At 43.3% G+C, this 22311-nt stretch overlaps 1 protein-coding gene and 1 non-coding gene across 4 annotated transcripts in view; one reads left to right on the top strand and one right to left on the bottom strand.

Moving 5' to 3' along the window:
* ITGA9 (integrin subunit alpha 9) overlaps positions 1-22311 on the bottom strand; it is a 385385-nt gene that overhangs the window by 257686 nt on the left and 105388 nt on the right. The window lies entirely within an intron of this gene.
* LOC123572036 (U7 small nuclear RNA) lies at positions 1147-1209 on the top strand. The gene has a single exon (XR_006696381.1). It is a non-coding gene; the product is annotated as a U7 small nuclear RNA (small nuclear RNA).

Here is a 22311-nt window from a genome sequence, read left to right as displayed (position 1 = left end):
ACTTAACCTGGAGTGTCTCCAACCATTATTTAAAGTTGGACGTTTTGAAGATATGAAGCTGATTCAAAAATAAAAGAGGGTTTATTTTGGTGGGGAGTGGCAAATAAAAAGGAAATACACTATTAACAGTCTTAAAAGAAATATCTACCCTATGAAGAATATCAGGACCAAAAATAAACTTCACATAAATGTAAAATAAACTTTTACAACCAATCTTCTCCTGGTGTGGATTTTTTTCTTCCCATCCGACTTAAACATAAGCAAGACAGGACATTGACTGGGATGAACTTTTCCCTTTTTAGATAGTATATGGGACTTTAAATGCCTGAGCTAAAAATAAATAACTCTTTAAAGGGTCAAATTTTCAATGGGATGAGAACATAATATGGAGTCCTAGGCTTCCCATGTGAAGTGATTATCCAGGAGAGCCACTAAATTGGTGCCCTGCTCATTCTGCCTAGCTCAGAGACAGATGGAATATTTGTGGGGTGAATGCATGACCCAGCATCCCTTGTCCTTGTCCACTCCCGCCACTGTGTCCACACTGACCTAAGCCTCTACTCAGAATCTTCACAGGTGGCTCCCCGTACCTGGCACACATGGCTCATATTCTCTTCTTTCAATGTAAAAATATATTTCCTTCCTTGAAGCTATTGCTAGATCACAGAAGTGCCAGGCACCTTCACCGCATTCTCAGAAATCTCACTAGAAATCGGGTTGCCATGCTCTGAGGAAACCCAAGTCAGCCCAGGCAGAAAGACCACACTGAGAGGCCACATGTAGGTATTCTGGCTGACAGCCCATCTGAGGTCCCTGTCCCACCCATGCACCTGTGGGACATGTGGGCAAAGACACCCCAGGTGACTCTAGCTCCTGTGGTTGAATCTCCCCTGCTGAGGCCCCGGATGTCATGGAACACTGAGTATTAATAACCCACAGAATCCATGAGCAAAGTAAAATGATTATTTCACAGCCCCAACTTTTGGAGTTGTTTGTTACCGAGCTAGAGTAACTGGGACATCCACTCTCAATAAACAGAATCATAAATCTGAATGAGAGCCCAAAGTGAAAAGCCAGGCAGGTGTTTAAACACACTGGGAAGAAGGTGGTCCCTGAAGGAGCAGATGAAGTTAAAATCCCAGTTCTGAGTATTATGGTTCTTTTAGAATTTGTCTAGCAGGTTTTCTGGTCTTTACCAGAAAAGTCTCCCCTGCCCCTCCACAAAAAAATCCCAGCTCTATCACTAACTGCCTGTGGAGCCTGGGCCAGTTACTTCTCTGAAGTCTCCACTGTACAAACTGTAAAATGGGACTAACAGAAGCTAATGAGACCACTGCAGGGATTAAATGGGACAGTTTATGTGAAGTGTGAGGCCAGGTATGTAAGGTATTGTTATTAACATCACATGTGAGATCTTATCAAAGTCGTATACATCTTCATTTTACAGACATGATTTATGACTCCATTATGCTTTTCAGGCTTATTGGAAAATTAGAGCGAGAGGTGATGATGAAAGCAGTAACAAGTAAAAAATTAAATGAGGCTTAAAGAATTTTAGAACTATACCATTTTCCTCCCTCCAGCTGATTTTCTCTAGAATGTACACTACTGTTAGCATCTACAAAACATAACCTGGAGTAGGTAGGAAAACTAAGGATTGTATTCCTTAAAAAGTATATACACAAATATCACACTTTACAGTATGAGACGTCTTTGGATGTCTCAGTCTTACAGTAAGAACTAAAATGTACTGCCTTCTTTCTGTAAGTGACAGGTCCATTTCTAATTGCATGAGATGTATTATCTTATTTGGTCCTTATAGCAATCCTACTAAATATGTTCTAGTATTATCCCAACTTTATAGGTGAGGAAACTGAAGTGCAGGGAGGTCACATCACTGGCTTAGGATCACACAGTGATGAAGTGACAAAACAAGGATTCCCAATCCAGGCATTCCAAATCCAGGCCATGCTCTTAACCACCCCACAGTAAGGCCTTCCTAAGGTCATTTTCTTGAGGGTAAAATGTGAACTCCCATTCTGTTCATTTCTTATCTAATTGTTGGGAACTTAAAAAGTACTCTTAATAATAATCCTGCCACTCAAGCTCCCTCGAAGAAACACAAGGGAAAGAAAGAAAAGTCTTTCACCAGAACACAGGAAAAAAACAATGCTTTCTGTTGTCTCTAACACACTTGGTGTGTGAAGGACACACATCCATCCTCAGAGACCCCCGGGCATGTTTACAGGGCAGGATCCAGGAGGTGGCAGCTCATTGTTAATGGTCCATGTCACATGTCTTGGATTCTGCTGAAACACCGAGACAAAACTCAACAGGCTACCAAAATAATTTACAAAATCCCCATGATCCTCAGTAGCCCAGAATTCATAGAGCAGACAGTTCAGTTCCCTTCTTTCTTTAACCAAAAATGCAGGGTCATAAGCTGTCTTTTGGAATTTCTGAGACTGAGAGCAAGCAGAAGGGCAGGATGAATAAAGGATGACAGCTCCTCAGATGGTGAGACATGACGGACAAGGACTCCTCCCTTCCATGCTCCCCTGCCACCTTCCAGCCCCAAGTATCTCCTTGCCTTCCTAGTGCCTAGGAAAGCAGAAAGCAGATTCCCTCCCCAGGATCCAGACCTCCTTTGTGGTCTAGATTACTATATCTCAGAGTGTGGTCCCAGGACCAGCAGCATCAGTATCTCCAGGAAGTGCTTAGAAATGCACTCCTAGCCCCAGCCCCAGACCCACTGAATCAGAAACGCTGGGGTGAGGCCAAGCAATTTGTGCTTCAGCAAGTCCTCCAGGTGATTCTGATACCTGCAAAAGTTTAAGAACCACTGGTCTCAAATGAAAGCCACAGGCCTGAATGATGGGACCACAAGTGGGCTCTAGTTCATCGTGTCCAGCCCCACTTCCAGCTAATGTCCACACGGCGTGTCTGGCCACTTGAATCACTTCCCACTCAATACCCACCCAAGAAGGCCCAGCCTTTTTGTCCAGTTGTCTTATCTTAATCATCATTTCATTTATTAAACATAAACCATGGGCAGCATAGGTGTAGTTTTGTGAGACTCTGAGTTTCCCATAAGCACAGCTCAGATTTTGCACTCTCTCTCTCCATCTCTTGAACAACCAGTGTGTGATACGCTGCCTCCAGTAGACCTCCCTGCCCTGAGTTGGACCCTAGCCTGGGAACAACAACTCTGGGCATGCAGTATTGCTATGCAATCCCTCCTGCCCCACAAAAGGGCCTCTGCTGAGATGCCTCCCATAAGGGACTATCCACTGGGCCTGTTCTTCTCTTCTAAATTACTCCTCCTAAAGTGAAAGTTCCTTCTCAGAAAAAGTGGATCATATGCTTCTGGCCTGATGGGCCTCAGTGTCTTAAGCAATTGGAGAATGGCAGGCTTAATTTATAAAAGGCCCACTGTTCCTGGATATATTTCTACCATGCAATACAAACAGCCTCATGTGAGCCCTGATTTAGAACCCTGAATTTGGGCTTTTTATTTCTGTATGTCCCTCATCAGTAGGTTCTCATAACTTGGATTCTCATCCAGCTCTACTTCTGTACTATTTTTTCTAATGTTTTCTCATCTCTCTACTCCCTGCAGTTATTCTATCCCAATATTATTTTCTTTCTGCAGTTAAAAAGAAAAAGGATTAAAATAAGAATCTCTGTATTTCTGGAAACTCTCACATGTCAAAGCTTGCCATAGTGAAAGGTGCAAATGTTCCCAGTGGTCCTCACCCAGGTCAAGTACAGAAGCAGATCCTCCTCCTCTGGGAATCCCACATACTCCTTTATTAGATGAATAATGAAATACTCTCAAGTGAGTCTGATAGATGAGACCAGTGGGCAACACAATGGAAAAGGAAGCCACCTGCTAGACAGAGGCAACCCAAATCTATCCACTTCCAGCAATATCAAGCCTACCTGTTGTTCAAAATAAACCTATAAGACAACCTTGTCCCCAAACTCCTCTTTGCAATTAATGACTGCATTATTCCCCCACTTCTCTCCCAAAGGGTCCCACCCAGCTGAGATACAGTTCATGAATCTTTTGGACACTCAATATTTAAGAATAGCAACAACCAGAATAACCCACAGGACTCTAAAGCTGTCCAGCAAAAGCTGCCAACCACTTGAGAGGTGCATCCTACTGGGTCTTTGCTGCATCCATGAGAAGTCAGCCAAGGTCAGGGGTGGCCAAACCCAGGGCAGAAATGCCGGGGCTCTGAGGGACCAAGGCAGCTGCTTTGGTGTGTGGCAAAAATCACTGACCAACCCTACCTATTTCAGGGGAGCTGGGCTCTCACAGTTGTGTGATCTTCAAATAGTTTAAAACCTCCCACTAACATTATTCAATGATATGCATTCTCAAAGCAGCTGCAGAAGTACACGTTGCATATCCCTTAATTGAAATGTGAGGGACCAGAAGTCTTTCAGATTTTAGATTTTTTCAGATTTTGAAATCTCTCCATATAATAAAGAGATATTTTGAGGATGGGACTCAAAGCTAAACTTGATATTCATTTATGTTTACACACACCTTCTACACATAGCCTATAAAGGTAATTTTATACAATATTTGAAATAATTTTGGGCATGAAATAAAGTTTTGACTGTGACTCATCACATGAGGTAAGGTGTAGAATTTCCACTTGTGGTGTCATGTCAGCACTCAAAAAGTTTCAGATTTTGGGGCATTTCAGATTTCAGATTTTCAGATTAAGGATGTTCAATCTGTACCAACATTCTGCCAACAGCAAAGTAAGCTGGTGGCCAAGTCTAATTCAGCTTCATGTTCAACCATTACTTTGCACCCAGAAACCTATAGTCTTTCATACCAAGGTTTATCAATATCTCCTTTACATATAAAGGCCATGCCACAGGACCTTTGCATGTGCTATTTCCTATCCCTGGAATGTTCTCTCCTTCCCTCAACTCTAACCCCATGATATGGTTTGGCTGTGTCCCCACCCAAATCTCATCTTGAATTGTAGCTTCCACAATTCTCACTATCATGGGAGGGACCCAGTGGAAGGTAACTGAATCATGGGGACAGGTCTTTCCTGTCCTGTCCTCATGACAGTGAGTAAGTCTCATGAGATCTAATAGTTTTATAATGAGGAGTTCCCCTGCACAAGTTCTCTCTCTTGCCTGCTGCCATCCATGTAAGATGTGCCTTTTGTTTTCTACCATGATTGTGAGGCCTCCCCAGCCACATGGAACTGTGAGTCCATTAAATCTCTTTTTCTTTATAATTTACCCAGTCTCAGTGTCTTCATCAGCAGTGTAAAAATGGACTAATACAGTGAATTGGTACCAGGAGTGGGGTATTGCTGTCTTTATCAGCAGTGTGAAAACTGACTAATACAGTAAACTGGTACCAGGAGTGGGGTATTACTATAAAGATATCTGAAAATGTGGACGTGACTTTGAAATTGGCTAACAGGCAGAGGTTGGAACAGTTTGGAGGGCTCAGAAGAAGACAGGAAAATGTGAGAAAGTTTGGAACTTTCTAGAGACTTGTTGAACAGCTTTGACCAAAATGCTGATAATGATATGGACAATGAAATCTAGGCTGAGGTGGTCTCAGAGGGAGATGAGGAATTTGTTGGGAATTGAGTAAATGTGATTCTTGTTGTTTTAGCAAAGAGACTGGAGGCATTTTACCCCTGCTCTAGAGGTTAGTGGAACTTTAAACTTGAGGGAGATGACTTAGGGTATCTGGTGGAAGAAATTTCTAAGCAGCAAAGCATTCAAGAGATGACTTGGGTGCTGTTAAATTCATTCAGTTTTAAAAGAAAAACATAATATTAAAGTGTGGAAAAGTTGTGGCCTGACAATGCAATAGAAAAGAAAAACCCATTTTCTGAGGAGAAATTCAAGCTGGCTGCAAAAATTTGCATAAGTACTGAGGAGCCACATGTTAATCGCCATAACAATGGGGAAAATGTCTCCAGGGGATGTCAGAGGTCTTCATGACAGGCCTCTTCATCGCAGGCCCAAAGGCCCAGGAGGAAAAAAAAGTTTCATGGGCCAAGCCCAGGGTCCCCCTGCTCTGTGCAGCCTAGGGACTTGATGCCCTGTGTCCCAGCCACTCCAGTCATGGCTAAAAGGGACCAAGGTACAGCTTGGGCTGTTGCTTCAGACAGTATAAGCCCCAAGCCTTGGCAGCTTGCACAAAATCAATAATTAAGATTTGAGAACCTCTGCCTAGATTTCAGAGGATGCATGGAAATGCCTGGATGCCCAGGCAGAAATTTGCTGCAGGGGTGGGGCCCTCACAGGGGCCCCAATGGAGAACCTCTGCTAGGACAGTATGGAAGGGAAATCTGGGGTCAGAACCTCCATACAGAATCCTTTCTGGGGCACTGCTTAGTGGAGCTGTGAGAAGGTGGCCCCCATCCTCCAGACCCCAGAATGGTAGATTCACCAACAGCTTGCACTGTGAACCTGGAAAAGCCACAGACACTCAATGCCAGCCAGTGAAAGCAGCCAGGTGGGGTGCTATACCCTGCAAAGCCACAGGGGCAGAGCTGCCCAAATCCATGGGAGCCTATCTTTTGCATCAGCATGACCCAGATGCGAGACATGAAGTAAAAGGAGATCATTTTGGACCTGTAAGATTTGACTTCCTTGCTGGGTTCTGGTCTTGCATGGGGCATTTAGCCCTCAGTTTTGACCAATTTTTCCCATTTGGAATGGATATATTTACCTAATGCCTGTACCCCCATTGTGTCTGGGAAGTAACTAACTTGCTTTTAACTTTAAAGGCTCATAGGTGGAAGGGACTTACCTTGTCCCATATGAGACTTTAGACTGTGGACTTTTGAGTTAATGCTGAAATGAGTTAAGACTTTGGGGGACTGTTGGGAAGGCATAATTGGTTTTGGAATGTGAGGAGATGATATTTGGAAGGGGCTGGGGTGGAATGATATGGTTTGGCTGTGTCCCCACCCAAATCTCATCTTGAATTGTAGCTACCACAATTCTCACTGTCATGGGAGGGACCCAATGGGAGGTAGTTGAATCATGGGGATTGGTCTTTCCCATGCTGTTCTCATGACAGTGAGTAAGCCTCATGAGATCTGATGGTTTTATAAAGAGGAGTTCCCCTGCACAAGTTATCTCTCTTTGCCTGCCGCCATCCATGTAAGACATGCCTTTCGGTTTCTGCTATGATTGCGAGGCTTCCCCAGTCATGTGGAGCTGTGAGTTCGTTAAACCTCGTTCTTTATAATTCACCCAATCTCGGGTATGTCTTTATCAGCAGTGTGAAAACAGACTATACATCCCAAATCTTCATTAATCTAGCAGAATCCAGCCCCTTTTCTGTGGCCCAGCTCCTCTCTCAAACTAATGAGAACAGAGCCCAGTAAGGCAAGCATTTTGGCAACTACATCAACATGGAATGTCACTTGACTCATAGTGTAATCAATGTCAGCCACAAACTCTAACAAAACAATTGATGGAATCACAGGATTTTTAAGGAATAAGACACTCAGGGAACACACGGTCCAAGTTCCCTCTCAGTGCTGTGGACTGGGATTCCATGGCTCTTGCTTAAATCTCTCTGGTGACAAGAAACTCACTATTTCATGAGACAGTCAATTCCAAAGAACAAGATGATCAGCCACAAGCCACAGGCGACGACCATATGAAATCGGTCCAGTTTAGATCTTTCTCCTCTGTAGCCAAGCTCTGCTGAAGACTGCAGCACACCCACCATAGGAGCCCCAGTACTTATCCCACCTGGCTTTGCCAAAGTGGGGCTAATGGTAGTTGAAAAACAGATTCCTAGTCTTGAGCTGAGCACTCTTTTAAACGAATGTATAGTATTAAACCAATAACAGTTTCCTACTTTTGATAATGTACTATATATATGTAAGATGTTATCATTGGGAAAAGCTGGGTAAAGGGTACCTGAATCTTTCTATAGAGTAGTTCCCCTCATCCTCACAAGTTTTAAATTGCACGCTTTTCTGAGTAGTGTGATGAAATCTCATGCCATACTGCCCAGGATGGGAATCACACCTTTGTCCAGCATATTTACGCTGTTCACACTACTACCCTTTAGTCCCTTAGTAGCTGTCTCAGTTATCAGATTGAAAAAACAGCAGATAAAGGGTTCAGGACTACCCACAGTTTCAGGCATCTACTAGGGGTCTTAGAATATATTGCCAATGGATAAGGGGGGACTACTGTACTATTTTTGACTTTTTATGAGTTAGAACTTCCTATGAGTTATAACTTCTTATGAGTCTTAAACTATTTCAAGATTAGAAGTTATTAAAATAGATACAGAGAGATAGAGACAATAGGAGCCAGGGTCACTGCCCTCAGGGCATGTGCTCATGGAGGAACTCTTCAGGCATGGACATCGTGACATTTTTCTGAGGTCTTTATCATCTATAAGAACTATCATACTAAAAGATATAACCAATTCCATTACCACTTAAGGGTCCCCAGTATTTCTGGCTAAACAGTTCCCAATGTCACTCCCAACCCACTCAGCAAGGGTTCCACACTGTGGTCCCTAGACCAGCAGCATCACCTGGGTATGTTACAAATGCAGATTCTTAACGTTCACCTCAGAGGTACACACTCAGAATCTCCAAGGAGTAAGCCTAACAATCTGTTTGTGATGGGGTGGGGAGAGCAATATAAGATGTATCACTTTCACCATTTTCAAGTGTCCAGTTCTATGCTATTAAGTACATTTTTGTTATTCTGCAACCATCACCACCATCCACCTCCAGAACTTCTCATCTTCCCCACCTGAAATGCTATACCCACCACCCATGATCTATTTAAACAAGCCCTTCAGGTGATTCTATGCCCCTGCCCCCCCATCTGTTTAAACAAGCCCTTCAGGTGATTTTATGCCCCCTAGTGTAAGAACCACTCTACAATCACACGACGTAGGGGCATTGGCTGCATAGCATATATAGCAATTATCTTTCTGTATCTTTGACCTCCGCAGCCTTGTCTTCTTACCCATTGCTTATCTTCAGAACACAGAGTGATCAGTTATTTGCCTGCCCCCTAACACTACCCCAGCCCAGGACAACACTATAGGAGGCATGTGTGCTTGCATTTGCCAACCTAGCTTTTAACCAGAAGCCAAGGTAACACTCCACATTCCCTAAAAAAATAGGTAAGGGAAAGTAATGGACCCACAAGAAGCATCAAGTATGTGCTAAGCACCCGCTGGGGCATTTCAGGTAAATGATCTCCATTAATCCTCATTACAATCCCATGCTGCCTCCATTTTACAGAAGAGGAAACTGGGAACCTGATGTAAGACATGTGCTTCACGTCACCAGGCTGGCCATGCAGAGGTGGAAGTCATACTCCAGTTGGGTCCTCCCTCACTATCAGAGAGCCACAGGCCCTCAGTTTGGCAGTTACACTATACAGGACTTCAGAAGCCCGAGATCAGGCTGACTTTGTTCAAACCCTTTAACCTCACCTATGCTTTGAATTCCAACTCCCATTTCTACTCCTCTCCTGAGGGTTGGTGTTTCAGAATGTCTGTTACTCCCATAGGCTTCTTTTAGCCCCTTTCTCCAGGTAGGGATGGTTGTGGCTGCAGTGGTAGACGAGCCTGGCTGGGAGTTCTGCTCTGAGCTCCAAGGCGTAAGCCCCAGGGCCCAGCCCAGCATGATGTTTGCACGCACAGGCATTCAACAGGTGCCTGTTGAATTAAAGGGGCAAGTATATCCATCTTGATGATGTGTCACAACTTTTAAAAATACACCCACGTCTGAGGTCCGGCCACTGCACTCCAGCCCGGCGACAGAGCGAGACTCCATCTCAAAAAAAAAAAAAAAAAAAAAAATACACCCACGTATGCAGTGGCTGCTTCCTCTGGTCACGGATTAGTAATAATTTAATAACAAGGGAGGAAGAGAAAGGATCACATTTTCTTCCATTAAGACCAGCAATCAATCAAGGCTGTTAAAAAACCAGCTAAATTTAGCATGAGATATGGGCTTTCAGAAAGTCTTCCATAGTGTAGGAGGCCACTAAAAATATAACAAAAACAATTAAGTCACCACAGGATTAATGGAAGTCTATAAATGGTGAGGACCCCAGAGATCAGAACTAGGGCTTGCCATATCTTGAAACATGTCTTATCGATGAGAAGGACCTAGAGAAAAATCTCTAGATATGAAACATCACTAAGTTCTTCCATTATTAAAATGTGAAGCTAAAGAAGAATTTCTACATGAGTAGAGAGAAAAGGCATATGAAGGCATAAAGTCAAATTATTCACAGAAAACTAATCTATATCATAGCACCATTTCCTAAACATCAGGAGAAAAAAAGTGTTCTGTGGTCATGTACATTTGGGAAATGCCAAACAGTGCATCCTCCTTGTGTGCCTGGGCTTCTAAAGCTCCATGAAGTCCTGCAACAAAAAGCCTGCATTAAACGCAATTATGTTCCAAAATTAATTTGAACTCAGAATTTTGTTTTGTTTTTTTGACATAAAAGTCGTTACTATCCTTTGAAAAAATGCTTTGGCAAATGGTGGTATGAAGAACAATATTCTTTATGTTGTCAAGTGACTTAAACAGGGATCTGGGTCTCACCAAGGAAGGACTGTCCCATAAAAATGATCAGCTGGAGCATTGCCGCTGCCATGCAGGATGACAAAAACACCAGGGACTGAAAAAAAAAGATATGAGAAACCGAGCCACACCCAGTGTCTGCTGCCTACCAGCCCGGACTTCAGATGGGTGTGATAGAGTAACAGGGCAGCACCCAGGACCAACCCAACATCTGAGGGGGCATAAATGGCTGTAACATTGACCCAGCAAAGCCACAGCTGGAATCTGTCCTCCAGAATTGATAGTTAGGTACCCCAAAATGCTCACTGTAGCATGGTAGTGACAGGAGAAAATCAGAAAGAATTTAAACATTCCACAACTGGGGATGAGTAGAAAAAGTGCTAGTGCATCCAGAATGCGGAAGTGGGATTCTCCACCCACGGACGCCTTTGCTCAGAGTTAAGCAAAGTGTGGGCTGAGTGCCAGACGAACCAAATCTCCTGAGGAGGGCTGGTTAAAAATGCACTGCTTCAGTCCAAGATTTCATTAGGACAATCCTAAATTTAGGGGGTTGAGGGGAGTTGCTGGCTGCTCCCTCTGAAGCCAAATTTAAAATGTAGATAGGCAATCTCATGTGACCAACTGTTTCCAGCTGACTATCGGGTTATATGATCTGACAGATATTAGTCTACTCATGATAACCATCAAACCAAATTGTTTTTCACAACTGTTTGAAACTATCCTGGACAATACACAAAACTAACTCAAAATGGATTACTAATCTAAATGTAAAAAGATAACATTGTAAACTTCTAGTAGAATATCTTGAGCATATGTTCATTTTGGAAATACTCCAGCTTCTCCAACATTCAGTGAACATTTATTGGGCAATTAGTCAATGTCAATTACTCTGCGTGGTGCTGGGGATATGGAGACAAATGAGACAGTTCCTGATGCCAAGCATCTTAAAATATTTTGGAGTTCTTTATGGCTTTATCATTAATAAAATTATCCCAAACCTCTTTGAATTCATGTATATTTCTTGCCAGACTACCTTGGTTGTAACCTAAGTTTCTGGACTGTTTGGCTCATTAATTAAACAAGTAAGGATACATCTGCCACATGGTAACATTTCTCTAACACAGCTGATGGAAAGAAGGGTATCATGCCCAGGGAAGTATAGGATGAAAGAAGAACAAATGTCAGATTCAGGAGAGCTATGGAATAAACATCACTTTTAAATCCAGACCAATATATAACTGCCAAAGTGGCAGAAGAATCTAGCCAGCTATCACTCCAAGAGGCAGGATTATACTGACCAATTTGAGGAAACTGGCTACCAGGAAGGAATGAAAACAACCACTGAACTTCCATGCTACCACTGTTGCTGAAGAGGAGCAAAATAAGGGTTTGAATTTCTTCTTCTTTATTTTCCCTGACGTTTTGGGGCAGCGGGGGAGGGGGCACGGTTAGAAAAGTGTCTAAAAGGTCAACTAAAGAGGAATAAAGGCATAAAACCAAAGAATATGGATAATTCAATAATGGAATAAGTTCCAAAATGACATAGAAACCCAAAGGAACTCAAAGTGCTGAGTCTGGAGGAAGTAGGCAGTGGGGATGCAGGACAGACAGACAGATGTCTATAGGTGCTCAGGGGCAGAAATAGGAGGGGAGCGTGTGATTACATGGAGGTAGACTCTGGCACAGCATAAGAAAGGGTTTTCAGGTTGCTGATGCCATCCAACGCTGGATGGGCTGCCAGACACGGCAGAGTCCACCCACAACCAGAAGGCCAGAGCTAAAGGATGCCTGTCATGGCCCCCAGTGCCCCATTTGTGGCTCTCTGCTCTGAGAATAGGAAGAGACCCTCCAGCAGAACAGCTGTAGGCAGAGAAGCTGAAGGATGGCCAGTGTTGCATTTCCCAGGCATTCTGTACAGGTGGGGAGCATTATTTGTGGCACACAGGAAATTCTTATTCCCTGACTTCAACACAGGAAGCACAATAGTGCTTGCTTACTTCATCTACCTCTGTACCCTCCAAAGCCCTGAGAATAATAACAGGGCTGACAGATGAGTCCCTGGAAGGCTTGTACTCGAGCCTTTGGGTGAACTGTGGGCCATCTCTCCAGGCATGACCCCAGTAATTCTTACAGTGTCATAAAAAACCACCTGGAAAGTTTGATCAGCACAAGGTCACCAGAAAACTGTACTAAAACGCTAGCTGAAAGCAATGATGCTGACTATGTCAGCAGCTAGATGGCAACCCCTGTGATCCCACCAGGCTTTCTGAAATGCTGGAAAGATTTTGCAGGCTGCCATCACCATGTTAACGGAGCTTGGGCTCTAGAAACCCCAGTTTAGGAAAGTCAGAACCATGCTCCTTAACTTTTCTAAGTATGAAAGCAACCTTTATAATACCAAAATATTTACCAGAACCTCAGGTGATAAAAGGTATACTTTTACTTATTAGTTGATTCAGGAACTGCATATGTTTTATGAATTCGCTCAGGCCTCCTTATGACAATCCCAAGGTCTCCCAAGAGATTAGGAGGTTTGACACTAGACCTGCACTGTCTGATATGGTCACCACTACCCACATGCACCTAATGAGAACATAAAATGGGGCTAATATTCACATCAGATTTCAAAGCCCTAGTACAGAAAAGAAGGCAAATATTTCATTAACATTTTATTGATTTTATGTTGAAATAATAACATTTTGGCTATATTAGACTAAACAACATACATTCTTATGGGCTGAACTGTGTTCCCCCAAAATTCCTGTGTTAAAGTCCTAATTCCCAGTACCTCAGAATGGGGCCATTATTTGGAGGCTGCGCCTTTTAAAGGGGTTGATTAAATTAAAATGAGGCTCTCAGGGTGTGCCCTAATCCAATCTGACTGGAGCCCTTAGGACAGGAGGAAATGTGGACACACAGAAACCCCAGAGATTTGGTTACAGAGGAAAGACCACGTGGGGACACGGGAAAAGGCAGTCGTCTACAAGCCAAGAAGAGAGGCCTCAGAAGAAACCAAACCTACGGACACCTGATCCTGGACTTCCAACTTCCAGAACTGTGGGCAAATACATTTCTGTTCATATAAACCACAAGTCTGTAGTCTTCATTACGGCAGCTCTAGCAAACCGATATATGTTACTGAAATTAGTTTTACCTGTTTAACTTTTTCAACGTGGCTACTAGAAAAAAAAAATGCTCATCATCACTGGTCATCAGAGAAATGCAAATCAAAACCACAATGAGATACCATCTCATGCTAGTTAGAATGACAATCATTAAAAAGTCAGGAAACAACAGATGCTGGAGAGGATATGGAGAAATAGGAATGCTTTTACACTGTTGGTGGGACTGTAAACTAGTTCAACCATTGTGGAAGACAGTGTGGTGATTCCTCAAGGATCTAGAACTAGAATTACCATTTGACCCAGCAATCCCATTACTGGGTATATACCCAAAGGACTATAAATCATGCTACTATAAAGACTCATGCACACGTATGTTTATTGTGGCACTATTCACAATAGCAAAGACTTGGAACCAACCCAAATGTCCATCAATGATAGACTGGATTAAGAAAATGTGGCACATATACACCATGGAATACTACGCAGCCATAAAAAACGATGAGTTTATGTCCTTTGGAGGGACATGGATGAAGCTGGAAACCATCATTCTTAGCAAACTATCACAAGGACAGAAAACCAAACACCACATGTTCTCACTTACAGGTGGGACTTGAACAATGAGATCACTTGGACTAGGGAAGGGGAACATCACACACTGGGACCTATCATGGGGAGGGGGGAGGGGGCAGGGATTGCATTGGGAGTTATACCTGATGTAAATGAGTAACCTGTCGGAGAAGAAATATAGGAGGCCACCATTTTCTCACAAAATGCAGGAAGGACCCATGCAATTTCTAAGCCGGCTTCTTGTATTCTGTTTGCCCCAAGAAAGTAGACCCAAGAAAAGAAGAAGGAAAACCACTTTAAAATTTTCTGCTTAATAAGAGCTTGTACTTCAAGAGCTTCCTGGTCTCTGGGAAGGGGAAATAGATTTCTGACATAGCTGTGTCCAAAAACACTGCAGTGAAGTTTTAAAAAACTGCTGAAAAGTCATGCTCAGTCAGTTGACTGCTGACAACACTGTCCTTTAAGCAATAGGCAGAGAATGCAGAAGAAATTGTAGCCCATACCACCCTCCTATAAGGGGCACCCCCTCCATTAACACACATCAGCGTGGGCTGGAGAGCTGCACAAGGTCACATAAAGTCAGTGCTGCTGACTCAAGCCTGGCCCCACATTGTGGATGAGGAGCACCTGCTCTCACGGTCAGTGTGAGGAGAGAGGCATCTGGCCCCTCTGAGGCCCACTCCCTTCTGATACCTGCATCAACTGCCAGCTGGTGGTCTTTGTCCCTCTTCCCCTATCACTTTTGGTATCTATGTCTTCCAGCTCCTTGCTTTGTGGTCTATGGACCAGCAGCACCAGTGTCACCAGGGAGCTTGCTAGAAATTCACCTCAGACCTGCTGTATCAGGATCTGCATTGAACAAGGTCCCAGGTGCTTCATGTGCACACTAAAGTGAGGAGTCCCTGTCAATCAGCCCGTGAAGATGACTGAGGCTCTGGCTTGCTCTGGTCCAGGGAGAAAGAACATGCCAGCTCCAAGAGCTGCCTTACCAATTGCCCTCTTCTCTTCTCACATTTCTTATTTGCTCCGTACTTTCTATTTTCTTCTCACCATCTGCTTCTAATCATTTTTTTAATCCCCCAAAAAGCTATGGAACGAGTCTTGACCCCTTCCAAATGCAGAGGCAGTTAGAAAGAGGAAAAGATGTGCAGGGTAGAGGAGAAGGAAAAAGGGGCCCGGTGTTTACCAGACCCCTACTAAGAAGTCAGTATTCCGCTCCCCGTTTCAGGTGAGGACACTGAAGCTCAGCCATAAAGGTGAAGCAACTTGCCTGAGACCACGTGGTTGATCAGAGCAAGACCTGGTCCACCCCGGCCTGGTCCGGCCCAGCCCCTGCCATGCTAAGCAGGAAGGGCGCTTCAGTTCATGTGCTTCACACATGTTGAGTTGAAAGGGAATCTTTCCACTCAGCACCAGCAAGAGCATCAGGAGGGAGGGCTTTTCTACACTACAAGGCAGTACTGTAATATGTCTCAAACCTAAAATGCCTTCCCTTTCCCACCGAGCAATACCACTTCCATCCTCTGCACTGCCACCTTTTATCTAGTTCTATGCCACTGAAAACAGAAAACATCACACCAAGACGGTGACACCCTGTGAAGGACCCACTCAAGGTGAGCCATCCAACCTTCTTCTATTCTGTTTCCCCCATCGTATACAGGGCCTGTATGTGGATATAAACACTTGTGTGTGATTGTTCCAAAACACCAGAGGGAGAGATTACGTTCCATGGCACACTTGTAACTCAGGTTTTAATCAGCATGTCTAAGTACAATGTGAAACAGTCAATGTGACCTCCATCTATTATTTATATTTCCATTTGGCTGTGGGGCTTGATCTGTGTGACTAGTGCCTTGGGAGGCCTCATGCTGTACTGTGGCAGGAGCTGTGAGTTGTCTGTCCAGTGTTCGTCCCTCTTCTTCTTAAAAATCAAACTTCAATATCTGCACTGTCCAACATGGTAGCCACCAGCCACATGTGTTATTTCAGTTTGAATTTATATTAATTAAAATTATAGAAAAGTAAAAAGTCAATGCCTTAGTGGTACTAGCCACATTTTAAGTGCTCACAGTCATACGTGGTCAGTGGCCACCATTTTGGATAGTGCTGATACACGGAACATTTCCTTCATCACAGAAAGTTCTGTTGGAGAACAAAACTCTATAGTGATAGGATCTATAAGATGTCTAGCTGGTACTTAGACATCTTCCAACCTCTTTTAAAAGATGTAGGGTCAATGAGTTGTAAGCAGAAGTCACTGGAGGCTCTTTACAGGGGCCTCAGACCAGATTACAAAGAGCCCTTTTGCACGTCCCCCTACTTCCTGCATGAAAAACACATACAATGGCTGGAGCCCTAGAGCCATTTTAGGGGTAGGAGGAAAAGATGCTCTTAGTGTTGGAGTGCCCACAGCTCAGCCCTTGGTACCCCAGCTCTTCTCTATCTCCCCTCACACCCTGGGTGATCTCATCAAATCTCCTGGCATTAAATACCATCCGTCTGCTGGCAACTCCGAAATTGATACTTCTTACTCAGACTATGACTCAAACTGAAGACGCATACATATGCATCCACACTTAAACATCTACTAGTGTGTCTAAAAACAAACTCCAACTCTTCCCCTTTAAACCTGCTCACCTGCACCTTCAATTGAAAACACCAGTGACAACTCCATCCTTTAAGGTACTCAGGCTGAAAAGCTTGGAGTCACCCTTGATATCTTATTCCCTCACAACTGACAATCAAACCCTCAGGAAATGCTGTAGGATCCCCCTTCAAAATGTATGCAGAATTTGACCACTTCTCACAATGTCACCACTATGACCTCAGTGGAGCCACCCTCTTCCCTGGATAACTCTCACTGTCTCCTAAACCTGTTCCTGCTGCTCTCCCGCCTCCTACAGGCCTTCCCAACACAGCCGCCAGCAGGGGCCTGTAAAAATGGAAGGCAGGCCAGGTCACCGCCCTGCCCAGATCCCTTGCACGCTCCCATCTCACTATGAGCAAAGGCGAATCCTTCCCAAGGCCAAGGAAGCCCAAGATGACCCTCTCACAACCATCACTGCCACTCTGACCTCTTTGCCCACACTGGCCTCCCTGCTCCTCCTCAGACACACCAGACACTCAGACACCGGTCGGAGCACCTCCTCCAGGAACCCGTGTGCTAACTCCCCAGCCTCCTTCCAGGCTTTGCTCAAATCAAACACCTCCTCAGTGAGGTCACCCTGACTCCCGTAACCCCACGCCTGCACTCCCAAACCCGCTTCACTGGGCTCTATTTTCTTTGTTTTTTTTCCATAGCCTCATCGTCTTCTAATGCAGCTGGATTTTATTCTTTATTATATCTATTGGCTGTCTCCCCCTACTGGGATATAAACTCCCAGGGGGACAAGGATCCTTGTCTGTTCGCAGCAGAGCAGGCCCCCCAGCCTGCGGCATAGTAGGTATGCAATGCACATTTCCTGAATAAGTGAAAGGTCAGAGAACTGCATCTCTGAGCCACTGAACCAACATCAGCAACTTCTCTTCCTCTAGAAGAGAGAGAAATTATCTTGATGTGCTTTAGCCCTGTCATCAGGTCTCGATTCCTGGAAGCTGAGTGGAATTCCTGTCTGATACCTCTGTGAAGACCAAAGATACTATGTTTTATTCTCAGACTGCAGTAAGAACTGGGAACTCCCTGCAGACACCATGGTACTCAAAGCCCTACTAATGAGCCAAATGATCACCTTCCCCAGAGCTGAAACTCGCCTGTGCTCCCGGGAGCAGAGAGACAGGTAGTGAGCAAGCTATCGTACTTTCATAATCACCTCTCAGTGACTAAAAGCTCCCTTTTGGGGATGGCAACAGACTTTGGAAAACCACTTTAAAGAAGGAGTTAAAAATACATACCTTCAGTGACGTTGGATGTATATGTTTTTAAATATATAGGACACAAGTATTCTGTGGTATTCCTGCAGAAAATATACATCCTGAATCTAATTATGATGAAACAGACAAACTCAGGGAGGCCTTCTATGAAATAACAGACCTGTACTCTTCAAAAATGTCAAGGACATGAAGGAGCAAGGCTGAGTGACTGTTCCAGACTAAAGAGACGTGACAGCCAAATGCAACACTGCGGGATTTTCTTTTGCTACCAAGGACGTGGAGATAACTGGTGATATTTGAGTGAGTTCTGTAGATAAGCTAACAGTAATGTATCATTTAATTTCCTTATTTCAATAATTGTGCTATGGTTACATAAAAGAATGTCCTTGTTCTCAGGAAATATCCCTGATGTTAGGGATAAGGGGGCATCATGTCTCCAACCTACTCTCAAACAGGTAAGAAGTATGAATAGATAGAAAATTACAAAACAAATGACATTTAGGGAATCTTGGTGAAGAATTTACAGTTTTTTTTTGTGCTATCCTAATGGCTTTTTTGTAAGACTGCTATTATTTCAAAATAAAGATTTTTTTTTTTTTTTTTTTTTTTTTTGAGATGGAGCCTTGCTCGGTCTCCCAGGCTGGAATGCAGTGGCACAATCTTGGCTCACTGCAACCTCCACCTACCAGGTTCAAGCAATTCTCCTGCCTCAACCTCCCCAGTAGCTGGGATTACAGGCACCCACCATTATGCCCAGCTAATTTTTGTATTTTTAGTAGAAACAGGTTTTCACCATGTTGGCCAGGCTGGTCTTGAACTCCCGACATCAGATGATCTGCCCGCCTCAGCCTCCCAAAGTGGTGGGATTACAGGTGTGAGCCACCACACCTGGCCCAAAATAAAAATGTTTTATGTGAAAAACGTGTGTGTGTGTAATATACACAGAGAGCTGGAGTACATGCATGCACACACACATATGCCCAAGAGAGAAAGAGAGTGCTATTTGTCAAAGTTTCCTCAAGTCCAACACTTCCATAACTTTTTTACACCTACCCACTTAACTTCAGGCCAATCAAATATTTACTGAGAAAATGACTCTCTCATTAAAAGGTCTAAAAGTATTCCCCTTCCAAAATGAGAAGAAAAGAGGCCGTGATCTTAATACTAATATATTGACTAAAAATAATATTTTCTCTAACAATATAGGCATGAATAAAATCTATACTTTTATAAAATAAGAAATAAATAATAATTTGCTGGTACAACCACAGAATATGTTGGTCCCCTTTTCCCATGCAATGAGGCTTCAGGGGCCAGGCTTCCTTTCTTTACAAAGGGTCATCTAAAATGGACTTAGGCACACGTGACAGAGGAATAAGTGTGACAGTCTGAGACATGACGAGCCCTCAGAAAATCTTAGCTGGCTCCGAATCTTTCCTCAAAACAGGAATTCTCTGCACCGACGCATCACTGCCACCTTTACCCAGATCCAGCTGTAGCCATCTGCTTTTGCATCTGTGTCCTATCTTACTGTGACGCACAGCACGAAGGGAAGCTGGCTCCCCCACTTCCCCTGCTTGTGATTGCCACCCAAACACATGACTTTCATTATCAGTCTTGCCTTGAAAGCCACTCACTCCAGCCTCTGCAGCCAACTCTGGATGCCCAGCAAGTTGGCCCATGGGCTGTTGCCTTCACAAGAACATAGTGTGGCTGTGTCCACCCAGCTCATCCATCTTCATTCAGAGGCTCTCTTGGGCCTGTCACTTGGAGCTGGATGTGTCTCGGACACCCAAGCTCTATGTCGGAGGACAGAGATGGCAAGGGCTCCTTCCAAATCTGGAGTCTGTATGACCGGAAGGTGGGGAGGTCTGGTGACTCAGCTCTTTGGTGTAGACTGAGGGACCAGCTACTATTCAAAGAGTGATTCCAAGGCCTGCTGCTCCTTGAGCCATGTGGATCCCACTTATTGAAACAGAGAATTCTCCAAATGACCTTAGGAATGGATGCCTTGGGAACGGGTGGAGAAGACAAAGGAAAGAATAATGACACAACTTGGGCCACCTTGATATGTTATTTCTGATTAAAGCAATTGATAAGAGAAGGGCAGGTCAGCCCTTAGGTCTCACATGATCAAGGCACCAAGTAAGAAAACCAAAGGTTGTTCACAGCTAGTTCACTCTGTACTAATTAGGACTAAGTTCAGTTGCAGGAGTTTACTTTAAACTTCCAGAGTTTAAACAGTCCTATGGGAGGTAATAACCCCCCGTCCTCTCCAAGCAAGCCCAACAGTCAGCAATTCGTGCATCTTCAGACTTCAGAGGGCTGCCGAACAGAATCCTAAACATGCATGGAATGAAGGTAAAGAATAAGATCTCAATAAATTTAAATGAAATCTTTTCCATTGTTTTAAATGGAAACAATTACACTATCCCGTAAATCCAGTCAAAATACAGAGTACCTCTGAACCCAATGTACAAACATAAAAGCTGTTGTCTGGTGGTTTAACTGACCCCACAAATTTACTTTCCTATTATTCATCAACTTAAAAAGTCACAGGAAACAAGAAAGAAAAAAGACTCTGATAATGAAACATCTGTGTATCAGGCAAGACTTGAGTGATATGACCAACTTAGTAACAAACATGCTAGAAGCCCAATACTCACCAGTATGTGATACACCCATGGAACAAACAAACACCTGTACCCTGTGAATTTAAAATTAAAAACAACAATAACAACAACAAAGCCCTCAACACATTCAGTTGTGTGCTGGGGCTTGCTGCAGTGGGTTTCCAAAGGCCAACTGTTAAATTTTCAGAAAGTTTACGAGCCAGGGTTGTTAAACACGGCCATTATTAAAAGTTAAACTGAATAAACTTAAAAATAAGTAAATTATATTAAGATAAAGGTAATAAATACTCAACACTCATAACTTCCTAATTATTTTACCATACTTTACTATCATCTATGCTCTTAAAGATATTTAGAGCTATTGGAAATACTAAACAACTGTGTGCTATTGTGCGTCTCTTCCTAACTCCACATGCAGTGATGTCTCATTGGTAGCTTGAAATCAGACATGATGAGAATATTTACACCAAGGAAATTTGCAAAATGCTACAAAAGTCATGCCCCCTCTTTCAAAGAGTTTGTTGGTAAGCATTAGCCGCACACCACTGCTCTAGAACATAAACCCCCAAAAGCTGTCACCTCTAGGGGTCATGCCATGTGCTCAACACAGAGATGGTCCCGGGACTCTATTAGGAAGAGGCAGGGAAGTCTCTCACTAGCTTAGAGGCTGAGTCAGGTTACTGAACCTCTCTTCGTGTAAAGCCTGTAGAAGAGTATCTGGCACATAACAAGTACTAGTTACTAATAGTTCTAGCTTATACTTTTGAGGGGTGTTACAATGCAGTGGTTTAAACCCAAGTCTTAGGAGCCAGACTTGCGGGTTTAAATCCTATCTCTGCTATTGTCAACTATAAAGCCGTGAGCAAGTTCCTTAACTCTTCTATGCTTTGTCTTCAAAAAAGTAAAATGAGGATTAAAAACAGTAACTATCTCACATGCAATGACTCACAGTAACCAGCACATACTAAATGCTCAATGAGTGTTAGCTGCTTTCATCGCTATTACCTGAATATTATGGGTATTCTTCTTTTAAAATCATTTTCAAAGGGAGTTCAATTACTACATTCTTTAATACTAATTCCTGTATTATTACACCTCACTTTTCCCTAAACACACTATTATCTACTAGAGAGGACTGCAGAGAAATCTTGCTGCTTCCAAAACTCGAATTAACTCCTAGAGTAAAAATGGACCATGATAAAAGTGAATAAATAAACCATGGAAGAGATTTCAAAACAGGAATGACTAGAAGGTGGTTACTTTGAAGGAAATCCAGCTTATAATGAATATCTAAGTTCAAGGTTTGAGGCAGAAGGGATCTTTATAATCACATCTCAAATATAAAGACAAAACGAATAAAACAGAACACATTATCATGTGCGACTTCAAAGAAAACCAGTGTTAAAAGGGCATCAACAGTATATATTAATAGATGAACCTAGTGTAAATGAATAACCGTAAACAGAAAGTCACCTCTTAAAATAAAAATATTACCCATAACAATTGCTACAAACTGCATCTCAC

The sequence above is a fragment of the Macaca fascicularis genome, chromosome 2, assembly GCF_037993035.2.
Source record: "Macaca fascicularis isolate 582-1 chromosome 2, T2T-MFA8v1.1".
NCBI lineage: Eukaryota > Metazoa > Chordata > Mammalia > Primates > Cercopithecidae > Macaca > Macaca fascicularis.
This window is presented reverse-complemented; position numbering and strand designations above follow the sequence as displayed.